General features: G+C 41.7%; 1 long non-coding RNA gene across 1 annotated transcript in view; it reads right to left on the reverse strand.

Moving 5' to 3' along the window:
• Positions 1–16,759, reverse strand: part of LOC112554030 — a 64,166-nt gene extending 47,407 nt beyond the window's left edge. The window contains exon 1 of the long non-coding RNA XR_003097186.1: positions 16,054–16,759. This is a non-coding gene — a long non-coding RNA (uncharacterized LOC112554030). The remainder of the gene's footprint in view (positions 1–16,053) is intronic.
• Between the last annotated feature and the right edge of the window lie 2,024 nt (positions 16,760–18,783).

Here is an 18,783-nt window from a genome sequence, read left to right on the forward strand (position 1 = left end):
TGCAAGACCATGGCTCATGATGGCTTGAAGGTAAATATTGTGCGTCTGTTCTATAGGTCAAAATATGACATATATATGTATAGTGTATGCTGCAGGTTAAAATATGTCATATATATATATTCTGTTTGCCTGCATATGTAAATGCATTAAAAGGTTTGTGTATTCAAGGATCATAAGTCCCGCTAGTGATGTATGGATGTGTATTTGTAGGTTTGCTTTCATGAATTCGTATTCATCAGTATTAGTACACCTGTCTGGGGATTCGAATCTCCTTGCGTTCTGCATTTCCAAACATACTTCAGATTCCTGTTGGCGAGGACTGAGGTGAACTAAGTGCCCCTTAAAAAGGCTTACAACTTTTTTTTTTCCACTTCTCCAACCAGGCAGTCGGGTTAGACTTCAAGATGTCACTTCCGTTGCTAACAGAGTTACAGCTTCTGACTTTTTTTTCTTTTGGTTTTACATTTAGAAAGAATGCTTTTTGGTCGAGTAGAGATGCTATTCTTATAATGGGTTGTTTTTCTTGGAATTGTTTATAATCTAGTATATGTTGAAAATTTCCTCATCTTTTTTTTAAATAGTTTTTTTTAGAACTTTTATGTATGAAGAAAATTATAATGTGCTATTTACTTAAGTTCTGGATGGCATAAACTTCCTTTTCCATAAAAGTGCAAGATAGGCGATCGTCAGTCCCTGAATTCTGTAAGTTTTATTTTATGCCTCATGCAGATTGCAAAGAATGTCACAAAATAGTGCTTCAATAAATAAATTTTCCAAATAATGTTTTTTTCATTGAAGGTGTAAGGATCGTCTACCCCTGCTCACCACTTTGAACCAGTTATTTTATTTTTTTTTTCCATCAGTACTTATTCAAAAGCGTAGCATTTCTCAAATTATTGTGAACAAATATTACATCTCATCACTTGTCTATAAAAATGGTTTTCTGATTACCAAAATGTCTTTCCTGAGTTTTAAAATTATATTTTTTTTCAAAGGCAAGCATCAATATGTTTGAGAAGATTTTGCTATTATATAAAACACCTTCAGAAAGCAGATGATATAAAAACAGCTCAAAAACAAAATGTCAAAGGACTTTCCATATCTTCTGACACATGAAAGCGAATTTATGTCTTAATCGCATAAACCCTCCATGCTTAAAGAATCCGTCGGAAAACCAGTAAAAGATACAAAGATCATCTTGATATTTCTTTGAAAAGTCTCTGGGTAATGTCACCTTCAGAAACTTTTTTTAACTTAAGAAACAAAATATGTAGGTAGGATCCCTGCTGTCCACTTTACATGAAATTCCGTAACTTTATTTTCATTGTATGACTAGAAAACACGTGGGTTGTATATAGTTCCCATTTTATTATAGACATTTGTTTTACTTTTTACGTTTCTTTGTTACTTATTGTCGGTTTGTTTGAAGTCTTTCATGTGCAGTGCATTAAGCTTGCATCTACACGGGGAAAGTGTTTCACAAATTCAGTTTTATAAAGAGTAAGTGGCCCTGCTTTATCTAGACAACATCGCCATTTAATATTTATCCATTGCATCGGAGGAAGCCGCTTTTATGTGGTCTGTGTGTGAAAGAACAACCATTAGTGTGCCATGGACTCTAAAAAAAGCTCTGAAGAATAACTTTGCCCTTCCTGACTTCCACATGACTTGCGTCCGTCTACCTTTGGTGTATCTACACGCTTACCTCAGAGATTCTCTTTCCTTGTTTTCCTTTGATGTACGTATATACATGCCAAAGTTTAATCATTCCTTTATTCCCGACTCTCGCACCCTAGATCAGTGACCCATAGATGACCCCTTCAGATGATTGAAGACAACGAGCTTCAACTGACAACGCCTCCTTGTGGCATGATAGACATGGTCACAGACAATATATTAATGGTGTGTGAGAATAACCAAGGAACAGTGTTCTTTCAGAGAAAGGGGAAGCACATTTTCCCTGGGTACTCTGCCTGTGCAAGCCTCAGCCATCTTGCCCAGGGAAGACTTCCGCCAAGGGAAGCAACTGCGATTTTCACCACTCAGTATTTCTGAGTAATGCCCTACCGGGGTTTTGGGGTCTTTTTAAGTTAAAGAATAGAAACATTATTATGAGCTAGAGTACTTTGGTTTTCGCACCACTAGTGACTTTCGTAAGAGTGTGCGCAAAATCCATGCGCGAAAGAGTCTGTGCGCAAGCTTCCTGCAATTTAGTAGTGAAGCGCACCCCACTGCAGGTCCCTCCTTGCATTCCCCAGCCTCCCGTAACTTCACACCTCGCTCGTGGCAGCTGATCGCCCATAAAATTGCGAGTAATGAGAAAGCCACTCCCGAGCGATGGCTCATGTCTAGACTGTGCCACCCTGCACATCTTTGCAGGACGTTCACTGCACGAGAGTCGATCTCTGGAGTCTGTGTCCGTTTCGTTCTGCCGCCTGGACATCCGGGACATCTGACCTGACCGAACGATACATAATGGTATGATGACAATAATGTGTGCGAGGTAACGATTAGGGGGATCTAAATGATAGGGTTATGTGTCAGTGAATATGTGGATGTATATTACTAAGTGAGTGGTATGTGAGTCTGAATTTTGTTTCTTTATGTCCACTATTGCATTTTGATGGAATACCTTATAAGTATAAATACGTATAATCTTAATCCTGATGTATTAAACTCCTACAGAGAACTATGAAGATAGTTCGTAGTTCATGGCATCAGTGGCGCTAAGATTAACCGTGAAGAAAGTGAACGGTCAGGATCCAACGCCCACGTGCTGCGACGTCCGCTCTATCGGTCCTGGTTCATTTGGAAGGTAAGATGGGCGACACTAAGTGCATAAACCCACGAACCAGGACCATCGATATTGCCGTCCAAAAAAAAAACTGACGGATAGGTCGAGGCCAGGATCAACAACGATCCCGCGCCGTTCCGGCACACTCAGGGTGGTGATGCCAGAATTGTGCTACTGGAACCAAAGCAAATATTAAGTTGAGAGACGAAACATCCACTGTACACGGAACAACTTACCAAAGAATTTAAACCGGTGGTACAAAGGGGGAGTGGCAGAGGTCACATGGCCAGTATTTGGGAGACAATCATCGACGAGCAGCATAAGGTCTGGTTTACTGGGGAGGATACCAGACAGGAGTGAACTTTATATGGAAACAATCCTTGGTCACAAACGACATCCTAAATCTCTGTGACCAAAAGAGGGCCTTCAAGAAAGAAAGCGAAAAGAGAACCCCAAGCATCTTTACAGTGCACAGGGTGCAATCAGGCAAGGTATAGATTAATTAACAAGATAGAAGCCAATGGAAGATAATAAGGGAGCAAATGGCACATGGTGGACAAAACTAATGTCTACCAAATACTAAAGACTCCTCTCCAAGAGATGACTTCAGTCGTATAATCAATGACAGCCGCCTTCTCACAAACGACCATTGCTGTAATCAATCGATGGACTGAATATTGCAAAGACCTGTCCCATCCAGCTGCAGACAGACGCTAACATACTTTACAATAACTGGGGCTAAAACCCACAAACTTAAGGACCTACCAGACATAGGGGAAAAGGTCAGAAGAGTGGTACACAATGTGAATGATTTAAATATCTTGGTGTCTACAACGTCCAAGCTGAGCATTTCATAGCTATCATTGCCCTGTACCAAAGAAAAAAGAAAATTGCCTTAAGAATGGACGCAGTGACTAGTAATACCCTTTCCAAAAAAAGATTCCCCTTCCTCCAACAATGACTATCCGTGAAGGAATGGGTGACTGAAAGCCTCAAGATGATGATGGAACTCAATAAGTCTAGGAAACTACAATCGAACAAACATCACAGCATACAAAGTAGAAGATGATCGAATGTAAGCAACAGCATACATATAGCACAGTATTAGTATTGCAAAGAGCAGAGAGTAGAGAACAAAGCATGGAACGTGCCTTGAATCCAGACACACGTGCGCTGGACAGCGAGTGTGGCAGCACGTGCCCACGCACTGATGTGACTTGCGCAAGCACGAGGTGTGGGCAGGTGCACACAGAATGTGTTGCATAACAAAACTAAAGTAACAAAAGAAAAAGACTTGCATCCAATGATTTTCTACTGAAAAAGCCAGACATTTTAATTTTCGTATTTTTCGAGAGAAAACACAAATTTTTCTTAAAGGCCGTACTCATGTTTTCTCTCATTTTCTTAAATAGATAGCATTGTAAACCTCTCCTCTGTGTGTGTGTTGAAGGGATGGGGAGATTCATGAGCTACTCACAAGCAAGGCTGTTCAAGTTTTCGTGAGTTGTCAGATATATGATTTTACTAAATTAATCCAGAAAAAAATCACATTTTATAAGATACAAGACAAGCACGCGTGCCAGTTGGAAATATACCATTTTGCATCGTTCACTTTTGCTTTGTGTCGAGCTCTGTGTTCACCTAACAAAGAGCTCGGGCCTCACTGCGAGACAATGAAGGCCAATGACCAGTTGCACGACACATTTCTAATTTTAACACTTTTATGCCTTAAATCTTTATATGCAATTTGTTTTACACAAACACAGGACGCGACACAATTTCAAAAGACCTAGACTCAAACTATTTTCAAAAAAGTTTTGTTTAACCCAGACTCTCTCTTCGGCACACTTATATGATTGAGTTGAAGAAATGCAGTTGAAGCTATGCAGACATTGTAACATAAAAACCTCTCCACAAGTAATATCTTTACACTACATGTCATGACACAGACAATAAAATGTAAATTGTAGATTTTCAGAAAGCTTTTGATTCTCTGGTCACAACTATGGCAAGCTCTGTGGAAAAGAGGAAGTCAGGGGAAAATGAACCATACCTTAAAAACTATCTCTAAAACCTTTCAAGTAAGGATACCCTTCACAGCCGATCTGTAAGATTTCTTCCAGATGTATTGCAAAAAGTTGATTAGTTAGCCCTGTAATGTTTTATTTGATTAAAAACCAGCTAGCACTGAATATTACACAGGATATTAAACATGGCATTCAACCATCCAGATGTCATAGAAACTTTTATTCTTTTATTCCCGATATTTCCATTTTGCCTGACACTGCGGCTGATTTAAAGAATTAATTAAATATTTTTTTCCAAAAGTGCCAAATCGTTAGACCTCACAGATTAATCTGTAAGTCAAACATAATTGTTAGGAATGGTGGTATTAGCAAGCAGAGACGAATAGTACAATACAAACTCTAAAGTAGTCAACTCGTACAAATATCTTGTTCTTTACAACCAGATTATTATTGCCACCTGTTTTAGAGACCTGACCACAAAAATTAAAATAGAAATCGTCCAGAATCTGAAAACTTTTTCAACAATTAAGATATTGTAAATTAAACATTTCGTCTATATTTTTCAGTCAGATAAAACCGATAATCATAAACAGTTCAGATATATGCAGTTTAAAATTAATCTCTTGGTAGATCTTGTACACGACTTTTACACAAAAAAACTATCAAATGTCATTTCAAAAACTAAACGATCTGGTGTAAGCTACCTTCGTATACATCCTTTTTGTGTACACCAGTCCGATACTGGCTACAACTAATGTGACTTGACTTCACAGCTCAGGCTTTAGCGCATAGTAAAGTAGTACAGCTTCATAGCAAACCATTTTCTGGGTGAGTATACATTATAAGTGTACAGTTTAAGGAAACTAAGGTGATGAAAATGTTCTCAAATTACTTTGTATTCTAAAGGTCAGTCAGATTGCTGCAAAAACGACTGGCATCATCATGTTACTGACAGAACGAGATTCCACGTTTATGCAAGTTTTAAATCGGAGCTTCACGTGACACCTTACCTGTACTGGGTCCAAGAAGCTCTTTCTTATAATAAGAATTTCCGATGTCAAAATACGTAGACTTAGATACGTGATATCCTAGGTGCAGACGAAATGCCCTCAATTTAAAAAAGAAATCCGCAAGATGATGAGATGTACCTTCAGATACAAGAGTCACGACTTAAGTTCCTACCAACGAAATACTTAGCTCATTCATCAGACCTGACCATTTCAGCCTTGCTGAGTGATTGATCCCTCTATACTTTCCTCCTTATATATCGTTATTACAGTTTAATCAACGCAAATGACCAGGTGTTTAACAAATGTTTGCAGGTTGCCCATTGCCTACTGATGCTATTATCTATGCATGCCACATTCCTCTTATTGCATATAAAGTGTATTTTTAAACTAAAAAGTATGTGAGCTGTGCTCAGCTCCGGAACTGATGCAAGGTCACATGACCTAAAACAATAAAGATGCTCGTTTGTCGTGGATGTGGGGATGGAAAGAGCGAGAGGGAGTCACAGAAAGTAAATGAGCTAAAAAGAAGAAGATATAAAAAAGGGACAGAAGAAAACAATGAAGAGAGAGAAAGAAAATTGACACAAGAAAACATCCAGGACTTTTTTTTTAATTAAGGTACTCGTCAACAGGTCAGTGGAACTTGTTTGTTCCTGTTGTGCCTTCGGCTTAATAACTTTTCTCCAAGAAATATTTTAACAAGAAAGCCCAAACTATTTCGTTTTTAATCTTCTTATTTCTGGAGGCAAAACGCAAGCTACAGTCAAAAAGCGAGAAAAAAAATATTCTCAGGAAAAATCCCGTTTTGGACCCCATGAATGAGGGTAGCTATTTCTTCGCTGAATGATAAGGCAGGTCTAGTTCGCGGTCCCAGGGCAAACAGGATCATAACTCAAAGGTTCCTTTTAATAAAGACGCCGATTTTCATACACTCCCTTTCGAATAATTTGTTTGCTAGCCTGCTCTCCGAAGGTGACTGCACGTATATATAATAGTTCGTTATCTCTAGAAGACTCTTCGCACATTCGATCGAAAAAGCTGAGTTACCAAACTATCGATTGTCGCCCTGTTTCATCCCTCGTTCCCCGCCATTCTCGTCACTAGTGGGAAGATTAATCGACCACGGAGATGTTGAATCAGTCTTTCTAACCATATGCTGTTGTGCTGATGAGAATTTCATGTTTCCTTTTCATTTTTTTCAATCTAAGTGTGAATAATAAACATCATACATTTTTTTTTCTCATTCGATCGATGCTAATACACTATGTCCGCAGGAAGCTGGTCTTTCAGACAAGGCAGACCTGCAGGAGCTGCTCGCGCTTGGAGGCACCAGTGTTTTTACGCTTCTGCTAAAAGTGTGTTTTCTTTCCATCGCTTCAAACAGAACTGATACAACCCTGGAGCCCCGCGAAATGTCTCAGGGTGAAAAGACGATAATCTCTGGTCGCGGGAAATGTGAAAAGCAGAAGACAGCTTTGCTCGTCCCCAGAAATAATATCGCAGCCTGAAAGGGAGGCATTAACCACCATTGAAAGTGTTTCTTTTGCGTATGAATGATAACGAACCCGATGGCAACATCAGCTCAAAAAAAAAAATGAGGTTTTGATAGTGGAAGGGGGAAGAGGGGTGAAGGGTAGGGGTCAATGAGAGGGGCTGTGATATTTCGTTTGTATCCCCTTCAGTCCCGGCAGGGTGATCAAATGCAACCATGTCTTTAGCAGGGAGGTAAGCACATAGTGGAAACGGGTTTCCCTCCAGAGCCGCCATCGAGTTTGCACGTCCTTGACACGGTGTTTCTGATCCTCCGGCGCGCAGATGGTCGTGGAGAAAATATGTTAGCGGCAGGCGGGGAGGCCACTCTCGTCACATCAGCACAGAGTGGTATCGAACTGTGTGGAGCTCAACATGAGAAGACTTTTCGGTCCGTGGTACGTACAGTAAATGTCACAAGTGACATGTCCAATGACATAATGACAACGCCCTTGTCAGCAGTAACATCCACCAGTCATACGTTGGTATTCAATCGAAGACATGCGCATAAGCAATTATATTTGTTCGATATGCAGTCTACCTTTTTTTTTCTCCCTCCCCCAGCTTCCTTCCTTCCTTTTGCTGTTGTAGCTGAGCATACCTTTCCATGTTCAGGGAGGTGTTAAAAGCACACTGCATTGCTTATCTTATCACTTTCATAAATAAATAGCGATCCCCTCCTTTGCGGTTGTAGCTGTAGTTGAACATACTTGTCTGTCATCAAAACGAGGCATAGATGTTAAAAAGCATATTGTTGTTGTTTGTTCTATCACATTCGTGGATATATATAACATTCTCTCTCCCAGCCTTTTTGCTTTTATGATTGTTTTGTTTTAACATACTTTTCCATCTTCAGACCGAGGACTAGTTGCTAAAAAGCAGATACCTGGCGCTGCTTATTCCAGCATTCTCGTGAATAAATAACACTCATTCCCGCCCTGTGTGAAGCCTGTGTGTGTGCTTTACTGCAGTAAAACCACGATGGCAAGAAAGAAAGTGCCTTTCTCTACCTCAAGTCTCGTTGTCTAGGTACAGGTGGGGTTTGGGGCTGAGGTGGGGGCACGTGAAAGAAGGGAACACGAACCATGATGACTCAGGACGTGAACAGCCAATCTTTCAGCTCCTTGAACGCTGGAGTAAACTCAGAACATACCGCTAAGCCTTTGTGGATGATTTTTTCCCCTCTGTTCACTTCTTTCTCTCTCGAAAAAAGAAGACAGGAAATTTACAGCGACAAGGCGAAGGCAGCCTTTCGATAAATTACAGTGAGCTTTTGGTTATAGCGTGGCGGCCCTTTCAAGAACAGAAGAAGGATTTTTTTTTTCCCTCGAATCCCAAGCCATCCCGCCTACATATACATGGCAATAATATAGCAGCCCAAACCTCAATGACAATTGTACCCTGTGATCTTATACTCAGTTCGGGTGTAAAGACACTTAAAAGTCTAATTTATAAGCCATTCGCAGAGAAGGCCTCGTGGTGGAGTCATCATGGAAGCCGCTTTAGTGAAACAGGAGAACGATTGCCCAAAGGTCTCTGAAATTTATTTGCTTCGTGCACACATATTTTTTTAGTGTCGGTCTCTTTATACGGTGCAATACAAATGTTCAAAAGAGCTCTAACTTATTCTCTTTACGTATTATACTTTGTGTTCCTCATCAACCAGTAAATGACTGTGCAAATACTCAATATTCCGATTTGCTTCCCACACACATTATTATTTTATAAAAACTCCCGCTGGTCTGGTGCTGGGAAAATGTCAAAACGTGCAACGATTAATTTATTCCATGCCCAGAAAATCAGTTTGAATCCCTCGCCAGCACATAATTGGTTGTGCATATATATATATCAATTGTAATGTTTATTAATATACATCGACGCTTGTGTTTCAAAAGGGTAAATAGTGTTGTGACCTTAAGGTCATATGTGAGTGAGAACCTTCATCTTTTCTGTAGCTGCTTCCTTTCCCTCTCTGCCTCACCTTCTCGAACCCTGTTGGAAACTTTTTTGTATCCATTTCACGGATGGATCATCTGGAGGAAGTATACTGCGCGATGCGGGTCTCGAACCGCCTAGTGAGAGCGTCTTCAGGTTCAGACGATTGGTTTAACGACTAGGCTGGCGACTCCGAGCGGCGGCGACTACAAGCAACTCATTCATCAAAAGGGCGCGCAGGCGTGTGTGAGACTAACATACATCACGTGCCCTTTGCCGGGATGCGAACCTCACACTTTCAAAGTCACATTTCAGAGCGATAATCATCACTTTGCCGTCTCTATTCCCTCCTGTTTATGAGCGATGGGGGAGCTCTAAGTGATTTCGAGGCGCGACAAGACTCTGGCCCCTGGAAGGGATTTGGGGAGGAGTAGGGGAGGGTCACGACATGTAGCCCTTACTCAGACGAATGTTCCTGTCAGTCAAAGCAAAAAAAGAACAAAACAATTACATCCTTCATTCCATCGCTCGCCTTAAAATGCGAACCTCCCTCGGAGTTTGACTTGTTGGCCGACCTTGCTAGATGAGTATCTTCCCCACTTGCCTGAAGGATGCGCAGCCCTCACCACCAGCGCACTTGTCAGGGGCTGCGAAAGGGCGACTATTCTCGGTACGGCCCACAACTCTTCACGCGAAGTGTCCCCATACCCGGCATTTAAGGCTAAAGGTCGTCTCTTAAGTATTTGTGACACTTCGGACTCAGAAGCTGTCTTGGGCGTTTCACGTGATTGACTAACATGTCCATCTTTTTTGTTCCCAGTTGCCTCCCCTAACTTCCTCCCAGACCCACAAAGCTTTTAAAGGTTGTTGTCAGAATAGCAACTGCCCGGATTACTTAACAGAGAAAAAAAATCATCATTAATAATGAACAGTACGCTGTGGATGACTGATTTTGAGAGTAATTTATACAGGCTCCCACCTGGGAAAGGGAGTGAATCTATGATCTTCGGCATCAGATGTAAATGTTTCAGTAGCCTCCGATGATGTCTGCCTGAATGAATGTCAAACTCGTCTTTCATTACAAACAGCCTTTGATCATTCGGACCTCAAGACGGTCACAGACTGTGAATGACTAATTGTTCATATTCTATTTAATAGTGTTGTTCATTATTCCCGTCTTCAATGAAATAATGCAATATGATGTAAACATAGACAAATTTCAACCTTTAATTATACACTGATATGAATCCACAGGTAATAAAATAATCGACCAGTATTTTATTTTGAACGGGGTGTGGTCTGATTGTAGAAATATTTCTTTTTATAATGTTTGATTAATTACTTGTGCTCAAGAAATTTAATTTGTTTACATGAATATCCATCCTATATTCGAGACATTTTGTTATCATTGATTAATAATCCCTACTTCCTTAGACACAATTATCGTGCTGTAAATCTCTCTTCTCTCAGTCACTGCCCTAAAACACGAGTGGGGAGGGCAGGAACATGCTGCCCTAGTCACGAGTTTGAGGTCATTAAGTAACCGCTAATTTATTCAAGCTCGTGTGTCTCAGAATAGCCTCCCTTGCTGGACCGTCTTTCGACGAATAATGTGGTCACGTGTTTTTGGTGCTGGTTAAGAGGAATCTTCCGTCGGCCATTTAACTAGAACCGACGTTTGCCATCAACAGGCGAGTTCGACAATCATTTGCATACATTCGCTCCGACGTGTATTCCCTGTCTCTTCACAGCAACGGAAGTTGCGTCATTGCAATTCAGCAGCAGACTGAAGGTTGACCTTCCCAGATTATTCCCCACGCGCTGATGTTTTATCTAAACTGTTGTTCCATGAACATTCTCTCTCTCCTCCCCTAGCTTTCTTGCTTTCTCTCTCTCTCTCCATCCTCCCCTCGCTTTCTTGCTTTCTCTCTCTCCTCTTCCCTATCGCCATTCCGGCATCCTGTCATGCCTGCTTCCTCTCTGTCCAGTTCTGTAAAAGTTTTGCCGGCGTCTCTTCCCTGTTCATCTGTTTTCATTTTTGTTTAACAAAATGTACACACTCGGTTGCTGATGTTTGTTGAATGTTTCTCGTAATTTATGGGAGTAATTCGAGTACCCTGTCCGTTGTTATCGATACGTTTAGAGTTGTCTGTCTTTATCAAGAACATTATAAAAGCTTGTTTATCTTGGTGAAGATTTGTAGACACAATACGAGAAGGCTTTCTGTCTTTATGATAGCCTTGGATACAAAAATATTCACATAACTGCGCGCACATGCATGTTGCATTAAATATACATACACATGGCACCTATGCACGTGTGAATTCTGAGCTCGATGGATACATTAGGTCCTGGCATGCCTTCCTCTCTATTGAGCTGACATGTTTATATTGAGTTGGCAGGGTGTATTCTGCTCAGACATGCGTTAACTGGAAAGTATTTCCCAAGCAACTATTTGAATACAGTTGCCATGTAGACTAAATATCTTGCAGTATGAAGTATAAACTGTCTGTAGATACCATGTAGTCTGTTTGTGTCGGGTGTGTGATGGTTGTGGTGAGCTCGACCTCCGCAGCAACAAATCAAAGGATGCAGAATTGAGATGTAAATAAATGAAAACATTTTTTTTAAACTGATTATTCAAACTGATCTACGTCTGTGACCTGGATTCGAACCTCTACCAGATGTCCTGAGAAATTAGGATCGATGTTTAGGCTCAGACTCTAAACGGGTAAATTTCTTCACCCTGACAGCGCGGGTGGGCGGACGGGCATGCAGAGTGGAAGGAGAATTGCTCAAATGAAAGAATGTGGCTCGGCCTTTGAAAGCCTCGGAAACAAGCAAGACTTCCTGCTTTGTACAGACAGCCGTTAGGACCCAAACTTGTTTCCCGCTTGTGAAGTTAAAAAAGAACGGGTAGTGGAGGAGAGACAGAGAGAAAAAGGATTTCTCCAAAATGCGCTGTGGGTTCTGTTCAAACATGTTAGCCGTCTCCGCCAGTTGCAGGGTTTATCAACAACCACATGCCCGTCTAGCACAGGAGATATATTCAGAGAAGTTAATGCCCTCGGCACAGAAAGTTTTGTAAACAGTGCGGCCGTTGAGGGTTTTCCGTTTTCTGACTTCATCAAAGGGAATTTACCCAGAGATTTGCTGCTGTCTGCTACATCGATCATAGCACTAAAAGGGGGGAAGGAAGTTTTCTCTCTCTCTGTCACTCTCTCTCTCTTTCTATACTGTCTCCACGTCTCTTCACTCCCCTCCTATCTCTCTTCTCTCCTTATCTTTCTGTATTTTTTTTTTCCTTTTTTGCTCTCTTCCCCACCTAACTTTACATCTTCCATTGCAATGAGCATGCTTGAATATGTATACGCATGTGTGTTCCTAGACGAGCTGAAGTCACCGACATAACGGTGACCTTACGATCGAGATTGTAGTTTCTTCTCAGATGGCCTTTTATAACACAGGTAGGCAACTACCTTTATATCAAGGTAAGTAGTCTCACTGCTTGTTTTTGTTTGTGTGTTGTTGTTTTTTGTTCTTGTTGTTGTTGTGTGGTTTTTCTTTGGCATGGTTGATTGTCTGGTTGTTTACTGATGATATTTTTGATATTTGATAAAACAGTCTCAAATATTGTGTTTTCGGTTCACTTCAGCTCGATCCCTTTTCAAAGAGAACTCGATTCTGCACATCCTGAGGTAATGAAGGGGTGTAACAGCGGGAAAATAATGAACTACAGGCTGTGTTCATAAATAAGGTCGATTTCCCACAGTCAAGGAATCGAAAAGGCAGTGAACTGTGTGTCTCCGTGTCTGGGGCCCTCAAGTAGTAGATGGAGCCACTTTCCTTCAGCAGCTTTGGGACCCTCCATGGTAAATCAGGTTTCCATCCGCTGCTTTATGGACAGAGGAATTTTCTCGTATTCTCCAACCTGACCTTCGAAACAGCGGCTTTGTGTTTAGAACTAATTATAAAAACCTTCTTGACACCGGGTAGGACGAGTAGAATGTGTTGTAGTAGAACATATACATGTGATGGTTGTATCGAAATGCTGAAATTATTAAGAAAGTCATCAGGTTTCAGAAGGTTAAAGGCCACCCTCAGCCAAACATCAATTCTGTTCAAAGTTGCTGGCACGTTACTTGAAGCGAATATATCGATGTTATTATCTGTTACTATATAAATTAGCACTAAACCTGTTTAAATTCATTTTCTCAGCCTTCCCATTGGCTAAGAGCTACACAGCATAAATGTATCCATGTACTATTCTGATATCCGTGTTGTTGGCCTCTTTCTCTACATGATGAGGTTTGTTATACCTGTATCTCGAGAAAGAAAAGGGTATTCATCCAGTCAGGGAAAAGCATCTTGCGCTGAACATTATCCAGTTATGAGACAAACACATTTCGTTCCATTACTTTAAGTGAGATATTAGCTCACAAGTGGAGGCACGTGCAAGCAGAGACCTTCACTTCAACTTTCGTGGATTGTGCATCGCTGCGCTTATGATGGGAAGGAGAGAAAGGCTGATTTAGTAAAAGAGAGAGTATGTGCCGTGTAATGGTTACAATCACTGGCTTGAAGGGTCAAAACAGGGGGATTTTCCATGACCCCAAACACAAGACTAGACGCTGACCAGGGTTTCCTGTGATGTGGTCGAAGATTGTCAACATCAACGCCTTCCCAGAGTTAACTCTGGCAGCTGCAGAAAACTTTTGTCTAAACATGGCAAGTGTGTGTGTGAGAGAGTTCAAATTCCTTTGCGACTGTCATACATGTGATTTCTGTGGTATTGAGATGACATTTTAAAGAAGTTAATTTAAAGATAATTCAACGATCCCATTGAAGAGAGGGGAGGGGAACAGATTCAACAGAAGGGAGTACATCATTGAGATGAGTGCCGTATATGGAAGTGTTTAATAGACCAGGTAATAAGGATATATTCAGATGGTTTGTTTTGTTTTCCTTTTTTGCTCCGTTTAAATTAAGCCTGGAGCTTGTAAAATCCTTTGATCAAATTTTAAGCTCCGCCCTGTTTTAGTGCGACACGTTGGGTGAATGGAGCATCAACTGCTGAGCCCCCTAACTGCCCTGAGTCACGTGTGCACCTCGTGCTTATAGTTGATGCTGAAGTTAAGATGACTGCTCAGCCATGGAGATAGCGCCTAGAGTAGTTGCTGACCCCTTGACCCCAGAGTGTACGAGGGCCTGGGGGGTAGGAGAGGTGGGAGGGAATAAGGAAGGGCGGCAGTTATGGCTCGGCGGTAACCAAAGCAGGTGAACGCATGCACATGGGGGGACGAGGCGGTGGCCTTGCACTCTGCTCTGAATGCGTTGACCTCCGCTTGTCTGACGGACTATTTGGACATCCCACGCCGCCGGCTTACACAGTGTCTGTCTGCCAGCACGCGATGTCCGTGCCAAACCTGTCCTAGGTCATACATCACGTGACTGTACCTCCCGTCCACTGAGGTCTCTCCACCCCCACCCTCCTTCCCACTACTTGCCACCACGACGACTACCACACCACCACACCAGCCCCAATACTCACTTTGTCACTCACAGCCAAGACCAGCTCCCACCTCCTCCCCTTGCGTCGTTTCGTCCCAAAGCTACGTACGGTGAAGGAATTGTTAAGTAGGAATGAGGGAAAAGCTACATAAATCTCCAGCAAGGGTTTACAGCACAATACTCCAGAGACAGTTTCATTTACATTTGGCGTCTTTTAATTTTATTCATTTTGATTTCCCTCCTCCATTGAAACCTAAGGGACCAGCGAGCTTTCTCGCTGATGATTACATGTCACCATTGAGAGAAACACTAGTCTTAAAAAAAAAAAACTAATTAATGAAAAGGACTCTTTTCTTCAATATTTTGTTAATTTTCCTTTTCTATCTTTTCTCTTGCTCTTCATCGTTCTTTCCTTCTTTTGTTCGTTCGCAACTAGACGTTCTTAAACAGAAATGAAAGAAACCTGAATACAAAACTTTCGTTTAAGTATTTAATGTTTCTAGTGCTGCCAAATGTCGGAAGCTGCACAACACCGATTAATGCGATGTTACTGTAAGGCTCTGCCACGACCGAGCTCAACGAATGTAATCTCACTCACTTTATCGATGTTTGAATGGTTCCAGAGAGGTTAAACTCACCCGGCGCCAGCTTTTCTGATGCCGGCTTTTATTTCGGACAAGGGAAGGGAGATGCCTTTCTTTTGAACCCGAACACTGATCCTAAGAAATCATTATCTCAGAACTATCTTACATGGGTAGTATGTTTTCATATTTATGCAGATTTATGAATATTTGCACAAAGTCTTTCTCACTCTATTCTATGTCATACTTTGTTGTTTCTTTCTCTCTCACACACACACATACACGCACACAGACATACGTACGCACGCACTCATGCAAATTCTTCATTTTACTAAATATTCGTTTACTCTTTCAAGCGAACTCAAGCACAAACACTGCTGAAACATTCTCCTTAATTAAACATTGAGATCGAAAAAAAAGAGGGAAAAGAAAGCAATTTCCACTCCAAGCTCCTTTCCTTGAGAAAAAGAAAAGCGAAATAAATACAAAGCTAAAACCCACTCTTTCTAAACACCATCTTTCTATCTCCCATAAAAAAACACCAGCACAAACATTCTATTTACTTTGGTTACTCGCTATTGCGATCAGTAAATAAAGAAATAAAATAAGAAGTAATCTGGTAAATGAATGAAATTGTCATTTTATGGTTAATACAGAACTCCTACCTTCGACTTCAGAATTCGCAGGTGCACAGATTTATCCCACCTGAAAGATGCACTCAGGTACAAGGCGGACACATCTCGCAACACCTGTTAAAGGTGCGAACGTGGAGCAGCGAACGACTGGTGGGCGCTAGAGTCGCACGCGCTCGCCGAAGTCAGGGCTCGACGCCTGCAAAGCACTGACATAGTGAGAGCCCGCCTCTCACAGTCACCACACCGCGCTCTCTCACGTGCGCCGTCCACGCGCGAATATTCCTCGCCGATCTGTCCCTAGGTACCGGCTGGAGGGTAGACCACACCTGTGGGGTCCGCTGTAAGGTCCACGCATATGTTGCTGCCGAGCAGACGTCGGCATACTGACGGAGCTCTTGTCGCAGCTGCCGGTTGGGGGTGGTGGTGGTGGTGTAGGTGGGTGTGATGATGGTTATGGTGGTGGTGGTAGTAGGGGGTGGGAGTGTAGAAAGGCACGTGCGAAGCATGCGCACACGCGATGTTGGCTTGCGCTCGGCGCCGCTGGAGTCTGACGACCGCCGCCGGGAGAGCGAGAGAAAGAGAGAGGAGGATGGATGTAGGGAAGCTGAGGCACGAGGCACAGCAGCAGCCCGCTTCTGGCGCTCGATGGCCGCGGAACAGCAACTAGCGGATCATCGGCCCTGATACATTCAGCCTACCTCACACGTCCAGCTGTCGCACCGTGCGCTCCCCACCTAACCCAACTTCTCCTTATACCTTTTATCTAGCTCGCGAGCAGCTTGGATGTTTACTGCTTAGACACTTAGCCCAATGAATCCACAGTTCATTGCGCTATTTGTTTTTTAAACGAACCAATACCACTTGCAAGAAAATGTCATCCTATAACTTTTCTACTTTCTCATCTGTTATTAATATGTTACAAAAATAAAACCGTGAATTTTGATTTGTTCAACACACATGCGTTGACCTTAATTTCAACTTGTGACGACTCTTAATTAACCTGCAGCCAATGGGAAAACATGCAAAAAGAATTGCCCAGACAGCGAGACACAAGTTGAAGTCATGGTAGAAGATGTCGTGAAACCAAAGTCAGCACTGTAATGCCCGGATGCTTGGATCCCCCGAGCGCACGTTGATATTTTTGGAAACTCATTTAGGAAATATGATTTGTTTGTGAGTTGAACAATACCCCACCCTTTGAGACTACTGTTTTCTCAGATTTATTTTTAAATTTGCCCAGCTGGCATTAATGAGTACCTGACTCCGCAGACGATATGGGTTAGGTCAGGCAGTGAGGGACAGGTTGGTTCCGCGAAATTTGAGGTCTCTATAACTTCAGTCCTATAACGACCGAAAAGGTAGGATATGCTTTTTGCTAAACTGTAAATTGTAATTCTATTTTATTTATTTACAATTTCTGCGAATGGCCTGTTCTTCCTTTTTTCTACCTAGCTTAGGAAATGTAGGTTAAGCTTTTCTTAAAGACCGTTCTTATCTGGACAATGTGCTCAAGCATCAAACCTCCAAATACAATTTTTTTTTTTTGCTTGTCCTCCCCACACACAAGCCACTAACTGCAGTTCTTCTCCTACACCTTTCTTCACTGTAAATCAGATCAAGACCTTACAACTCCTTTAAATATGTTATTTGATGGAACAAAACCTTCAGCAGCCTTAACAATTGCATGAGCCATCTTACAGCTTAATTACATGTCAAAAGGTGAGCAAGGCAAAACGTCAAGGGACAGGCTCAAGGAAGTCATGATAAGGGAAGTAAGTCGAACCGGTAAAGAAATAAAACTATGTCGCAGTTGTCTCCCCTGCATTAAATCGTTTCTTCATGCACTCGTTTACTGCCGTGAACTCCAGACCCAGCATAAGCGAAGTTCTCGTATGGACCACTAACCTGTCATACATGCTTATCGAAAATTAAATAGAAAAGTCGAAAAGACGCAACCAGGTCCTCGAGAGATACCTCAGGAAGTGAGTTTGTCAAAATATTAATCTTCAAATATCAGGACATGAAAATCTAGCGTTCGTAACAGAAAGTGGAAAAAAAGTGATATGCATAAACTTGTATTGTAAGTAGGTATACGAAATCCGGAATCACACATATTACCCTACTTATTGTGCGGCTGTTCACATTGAACGGAAATATTAATGAAGCTAAGTGACAAATACAAACACTACTCTCGAACTTCTTTGCTCGGCATGGAAAAAGTAGAGTAGAAGATGCGTGTTGCAGCATTTTGCATTGGTTATGAAATAGAAGCTGATGGAGAGAACTACATTAAGTGCGAACATTAGCACTGTTGTAAGATACCCGTTAATAAATATTCATAAAGGTGTCGCAAAATAAATAATTGCTGTTAAAGGAATGAATCCTTGCAAGAAAGGAGAAATGAGCAGGAACGTTTAGTCTATTACAATCAAATATCACAGTGAAGTGCTTTGCAGATCATTCATACCTGGCTTTCAGCTGATATTTATAACCACTGCTGTATTCCATACACTTGACAGTGATTTGCTTTGGAACGCTTAGTCATTTTACCTAGTATTGTACAAATACTTGTATAATGTACGGCTTTATCTTACCAGTAATTTGCATATCCCTAGCGGGGTGCTCTCTAGCCTTCGAATTACACGGGTCTGGCAGGTGATACAAGGTACACGGAAACATACCTGGAGATCCATGGCCTTCATGGCACTCAAACAGTTCGCCTCCTATGTTCTGTCTTCTCGTCGCAGTACAACGAGGACG

Source organism: Pomacea canaliculata, linkage group LG13 (assembly GCF_003073045.1).
Source record: "Pomacea canaliculata isolate SZHN2017 linkage group LG13, ASM307304v1, whole genome shotgun sequence".
Taxonomy (NCBI): Eukaryota; Metazoa; Mollusca; class Gastropoda; order Architaenioglossa; family Ampullariidae; genus Pomacea; species Pomacea canaliculata.